We start from the raw sequence: 6,278 nt of genomic DNA, 5'->3' as shown, positions 1-6,278 counted from the left end.
AAGGCCCTGTCTCTCCTTGGTGTGAGGTCCTGTCACCTCTGCACACACACCACAGATGCTCTGACCACAGAGCAGCTGTCTCACGGAGAGAAGGAACTGCATTTCCTGAGAATGGGTTACTTGCCAAGCTGTACATGCCTGCGATTCTCAGAACAGCCCTGGGAGGTTCCAGGAAGAGAAGCAGAGGGAGACTCAGGTCAAGCAGCCAATGGCAAGGCTTGAAACCCAGGGGCTCTCTCTGACTACCACACTCAACCACAGCATTTCCCTAAGTGTGGTCAGATTCCATGGGGATACTTCAGATGAGCTCAAGGATGAATGCTTTTTATTTTAATAGCTATTTTAATGTAGATTAGGAAATATAAGTAGCACGTCAAACCCTTTTATGGTAGTGTTAAGTAAAACTATAAATTAAAAAAAAATTAACCAAAAGAAACATATTAAGGAATAGTAGTGTAGGTTAAATGTAGGTAAAGCAAGCCTAGTGGAGTTTGGTTCTGGGTGCTCCTATCCTGGTTACCCAGGTACCTCCTGTACTCGCAATCATTATTTTTCAGGATTTCCGAACAGTTAAGTTCGGACTTTTTCACTTTTCCTTTCGGTGTGCGGATAGTGTTGGGGCTTCCTGGGTAACTGGTTGGTGTGCAAAAGGACCTGCCCTTCTTGGTGCCCCTGGGTTCCAACAAGAGACCAGGGGTCTGTCAGGCTGAGGCGTCTTGGACTCAGCCATTTCACAACACTTCTGGGTCAGCCTTGCTGAGAGGCAGCGGGAGATACAACTGCTACTCAAGGAGGACTTCCCCGTAAGAGAGGAGATGGCTTGAAGGAGGCCCACTGTACCCCGTATTCCCTGGCCGTGGCTCTGGTCAACACATACTTATTCCACAAACACCGAGGGGAGCAGGGTATAGAGAGTCCTAAATTGGCGCCCCAACTCGAGGTGGTGGTGGGGACTGGAGGTGGTGGGAACGTCAATGGCGGTGAATGACAGCTGACATGGGCTTCTCCTGCTCTGAAATGTCTCCGACGCACCATCCCTGCCGCGAATAATTGCCACCAGTCACAGGCCCTTCCCCTTAGGGCGGGCCGAACCTGGGACTCTGCCCGGCGACGGGTGGGAGAGGGTGGCTCAGGGGCTGCGGGCCTGGAAGAGAGGCTCCGCCCACCCCAGGCAGCGCGGGCTCCAGATCAGGGATGAAGGGTACCCCAGCAAGCTCCGCTTGAGCACTGCTGTGCAATGTCTCCAGCCCACAGACTCGCAGCCACAATCCCTGTGCGGTTCCCGCTTGGGGACTAAACCAGGGGAGTGTCTCAACCGCCACCGACCACGACTAATTCATAGGCCTTCAGCCGTGCATCCCCAAGTCCTGCAGCCTGGGAACCTGCTGCCGCCCAACATACGGACCACTTTGAGGCGCCCACGTGCGGCAGGGAGCGCTGGGAAGGAGGTCCGCGCCTTCTACCCAGTTCCCTACCCCAGAGGGAGACGCATACATCTCCCTGTCCTCTCTGCACTTTGAACCTCCTCTCTCGCTAGGCCTATCGCAAACGACACCCCCACTGCAGAGCAGCGCGTGTGGTGTTTCTACCCGCCTCGGTGCGAGCCAGGCCCCGGTACGCGCATCTGGAAAGCTGGGGAGATTTCCCTGCGGCTCGGTGGGGATGGCGTGGGTTGAGATGATGTAAAACGACAGCCACGGTACTAGGCCTCTTCCAGGGGCTTTATAGATACGTCTCCCTCCCCAATGAGAGCCTCCGTTCCTTAAATATCTTGCAGCAATTAGAAAAGGAAGGAAACAAAATTTGAATGGAACACGTCTGGAGATTGGAATGGAAAGAAGACTTCTGAGTTCCAGGCTGCCTTGGCCTCATTGGTGTAATTTGCGTTTGGCCTCAGTTTTCGCATCTGTAAACTGGGAAGAAGGCACACGTCCAGGGGGCTGGGACTATCGAGAGGCGGAAGGCCTTGGTCCATGGACGGCCAGTGTCCCTGGAGTCCGGCTTCCCAGAGGATTGGGCCGCGGTGGGGCGCACATCTCCCGGGCCACGGGTGAGACCTTGACGCCTCGCTACGCGGTTCTGCGCCCAGGATGGGCGGGCGGCGAGCGAGCACTCGGAGGCTCGCAAGGGCGGGGCCCGCAAGGGCCGGGAGACGCCCGTCCGGTGTGGGCCAACCAGTGCTCGTCTCTGAACCGCCAATGAAGAGGCGCCTTACAGCCAAGGCCGGGTCTGGAGCGAGGCTGCGGCGAGTGCGGCGCTGACTGAGGCGCGCGCGCGCGATCCCGCTCGGACCCTGGGCTGACGCCGCCATCACCGCCGCCCGCGCAGTTGCCCCTCAGCTGCTACCCCTTGCCATGGAGGCGAGGCCGCCGCCGCCGCCGCGGGGCTCTGAGCCGCGGGCCGGGCGGCGGCCCTGAGGGTGTGTGGCGGGCCGAGACGCCGCCGCGGCACCGAGGCGGAGCCGCCGTCCGCGTCCCCAGCGGTCCCGCCCAGCGCCGGACTCGGTGAGTGTTCGCGGCCGCCGCCGCCCCTGCGGGCTCTGGGGGTGCGGGCGGCCGTCGGGCGCGGCTGGGAGGGGTCCCCGGCCCGAGCACAAATCCCTCTTTTCCGGGCAGAATCCATCCGGCTTCTCCAGGGATCCCACATCCTCGTGCTGTCCGTAGGTGGGGGGGGGGGGATCCCCGGAAACGCGCCCCGGGGCGCCGACCCCTCTCCACTGCCCGGGAACTTTGCGTCCATCCTCCTGGGCCCAGGCCGGGGCGCTGCCATAGTTCATTCTGAAAGAAGAAACTTGGACAGTGAGAACACAGTTTGCTCAGGTCCGTTTAATGGGAAGAAAGAGGAAAACTGGCATGAGAAAATTTGCTCTTGCAGTGACCAACTTTTACCTTGAAGCCCCCCCTGGCCCCTCTCCCAGGCCCCTCTCTTTTCCGTCCACTCCCAGCAGTTGAGGCCGCTTAAGAAGGGAAATCGGGACTCGGAGCTGCCCAGAATTCAAAATGAACCAATTGGGAATGCAGATCCCCTCCCTTTTTACTTTGGTAAATAACACAGAAAATATCGTTTTTGGAAAAATTATTTCCTAATTGTATTTCCTGAAGATGAAAATAATAGTAGCAGATTTGAGCCCAATGTTGAGGGTTTTTGTTTGTTTTTTGAGATCAGTGAATGATGTTTGTAAGACAGGAAAGGAGGAACGTTCAAAACCTCTCTAGGCAAGGTGAATGCCTTCAGAAGCCTGTGCCTAGGGTAGGGATTCCTGCTCTTGAACCAGTCACATTTCTCACAAGAGCTCTCTTTGCTTTCCACCTGTTTGCTGTTAAGGCAGCTCTAGAACAGAAGATGGTGGGCGAGGAGAGGACTGGCGGTGGAAAATGGGCGAACATCTTCCAGCCTGGCCACTCCTTTAAAAAGCACAGATCTGATGCTGTCACTTGTTTACTTAAAACTCCTTTGCCTTCCTTTTCCCATGGGATGGATGAAGCCCAAAATGCCTTATCAGGTCATACAAGGCCCTTGACAGTCTTGCCTCGACTTACTCTTACTTTTAGCTTAATCCTTCAATTCTCCTTCCCTTCATCCCTGTCTCTGGCCTTTCAGAGTAGCTTGATGGCCTGTTTACATGTTTGGATGGTTTTGCTTGTGTGAGCCTCTTTCCTCCCCACCTTTACCTGGCAATCTCCACCTCTTCCTTTAAAGCTCTTCTCGTTTGAGAAGCTTGATGAGGGCAGGAGCTGTCTTATTTAACTGTCCATCTCTCATGTTGAGAGATTTCTTCCTCCCAATTGTCTTATAGGTCCTGTCCCATCTCTTCCTCTTTATGCCTCTGTTCTGTTTACTTCCAGGTACCTACTTCCTGAGAGAATCTTTCCGGAGTGTTTCCTGCTTAGAATGCACACTTAGGGCTTTTAGTATCTTGATTCCTCCCCATCTCCCCATGTTCCCCACCTCGCCATCCAGCCCCCATAAGTGATCAGCAGGCAGGAACTGTTATATCCCACGGGTCTTCAGTCTGCTTGACTGTCTCTAAAAGGCTGAAAGCCCCATGTCTCTTTTTCACCTTGGCCTGCCTTAAGTGGCCTGTAATATGTGTACTCGGAGGCACGGTGGGGGATCCAGGAGACTGTTTACTGGGTACCTTTTAGACACTTGTTTACCATCTAGGTAAAATTGAGAACCAGAAAAGCCAGTCCTCTGATTTAAGTGCATTCATGTAGTTCTATTTGCCCGGCAGAGTTTTGGAGATACAAAATAAAACTGAGAAAGTCACATCTTTTCCTTTGAGGGGCTCACAGTTTAATGCAGGACAGATGGATACAAATACTTATTCACAGGGGCTATGAGCGTGTATAATAATAGTAGCTATTTTATGCCTTGTGTCACGCTAGGTAATGAATGAATAGTTTAATCCTTTCTACTGTCGTGTAGGGGCTTATTCCTACTAGGCAAGGGTGGAAACTGAGTCCATACAGTGTGCAGATGAAGGAATAGGTAGGATTTGAATCTTGGTAGTCAAGTTCCAGAGTGTCTGCCTGGCTGGATAGACAGCATTCCTTTCCTGGGTAGGAGGGGGCCTTTGGGTCATGAAGGATGGATAGGAGTTTATGTGTGGTGGACAGGATACAGGAGAGAGGGAGCAGCATAGGCAGATTTGGAGGTGGAAGGAACTCATTGTGCTTGGGGAGCAGGGAGAGGTTAAACACAGATGGATTGGGTAGAGGGAAGAAGGAAAGGAGAAAGGAGATAAGATTAGGCCATCTTGAAGGCCTGTGTGTGCTGAATTTAGGCAGTGGAGATTTTAAAGAAGGATTTTAGAGGGGGTTCAGGGACTTGGGCAGACTAGGCTTTGGAAAGGTCATTTGGGGGCAGTGTGGGGCCAGAAGCTGATGCCCTCCAATTTAGGAGGCAATGACCAGACCTCACAGAGGCAGAATTGCAGCCCCTGAGGCCCAGAGCAAGGCCTAAGGAGATACTGCTGAGTTTTGGGAAAAGATATGTGTGAGAAAAAATTCTACCAGTACCAAAGTGTGTACATAGAGAAATGTCTCCCTTCTACCCTGACCTCCCCATAGATGGTTGAAATTTCCAGTTTCTGTGGCCTTACATAGACACTATTCCTTTATAAATGTGTTTCTACCTATCCATACTCCTACCCCATGGTACATACCAGTCACACCTTGCTCTTTTTTACTTAACATATTTAGGAAATCATCACATGTTAGTACATATAGAGCTGTCACTTTTTTTACTGATGTTCTTTTACTTCATTGTATGGCTTCCCCGTAATTTGTAGCTAGTTTTTAGATTAAGCAACATTTAAGTTGTTTGCAGATTTTTCTTTTGTAGCATTGCAATGAATATCATTCTACGTACTTTGTTATGAGCTCATGTGTAAAATTATCTCAATAGTGTATTTCTCAAAGTGGAATTGCTGGATTAAAGGATATGTGTGCATTTTAAGTTTGCAGACATGTGGCCAAATTAGCACTCCGTGGAGGAAGTTGTACTAATTTATCCTCTCTCCAAAAATGTGGATGGAACTCAACAACTCTTCATTGGAGTATGCGTCAGGATGGCCTGGGATGCTTTTTCAGATATATGCCTCCTTTTCCCTCACCTAACCTCCTCCCCCGATGTGATTCTAGCGTTTTTCTTTCAATTTACAAAGGGAGATATTGAGGCTCAGAAGGATAAAATGACATGTGCTAGACAGTATGTGTGGGCAGTGGTTGTATTTTTAAGTAGCTCTGTTGTTTGTATTTGCCCAGCACCTTTCATTGGATGTGCTCAAAGTTGATTTGTAAAATTGTTGCATTATTTTTCTCCACCTTCATGTGGAAAAAATGAGTTGTAGATGAAACATGAATTATAAGCAAGAATCTGGCCAAATATAGAATCTTGTCTTTTTATTTCTAATGCAATAACTAATAAATGTTCCTTAATGCCAAGCCTGAATGAATTTTTAAGTGAGTCTGAGTACAACAAAAATAACAGTAGTATATAACTAATTTCATACAATTGAGCAGCAAACCCACAAATAACCCAGCATTAAAATTTGTCTTAATATATTCTCTGTAGAAAGGAGAATCCATTAAATGTGAAATTGCATTTACTTTACTCTAAATTCATATCCATTTGTGTCAGTGTATAGGCATTTTTTTTAAAGTTATAACCTTTTATATGTACTTAGCAGGTACATACAGAATATGACTTTTGTATTCTTAAATAACATCAAATAGTTTATGTTTGCTCATTTTGTTTATTATTTTAGATCAGAT

General features: G+C 49.8%; 1 protein-coding gene across 4 annotated transcripts in view; it reads left to right on the top strand.

Annotated features, from left to right (window-relative positions):
• The first annotated feature begins 2,214 nt into the window (after positions 1–2,214).
• The window catches only part of PTPRA (protein tyrosine phosphatase receptor type A), a 115,854-nt gene continuing 111,790 nt past the window's right edge, over positions 2,215–6,278 (top strand). For all 4 annotated transcript variants that reach the window (XM_074347013.1, XM_074347015.1, XM_074347014.1 and 1 more), the window contains exon 1: positions 2,215–2,504. The gene's annotated coding sequence lies outside the window, so the exon portion shown is untranslated. The remainder of the gene's footprint in view (positions 2,505–6,278) is intronic.

The sequence above is a fragment of the Camelus bactrianus genome, chromosome 19 (assembly GCF_048773025.1).
Source record: "Camelus bactrianus isolate YW-2024 breed Bactrian camel chromosome 19, ASM4877302v1, whole genome shotgun sequence".
NCBI classification, from domain to species: Eukaryota; Metazoa; Chordata; class Mammalia; order Artiodactyla; family Camelidae; genus Camelus; species Camelus bactrianus.
Note: the sequence above shows the minus strand (reverse complement) of the source record. Positions and strands in the feature narration are given on the sequence as shown.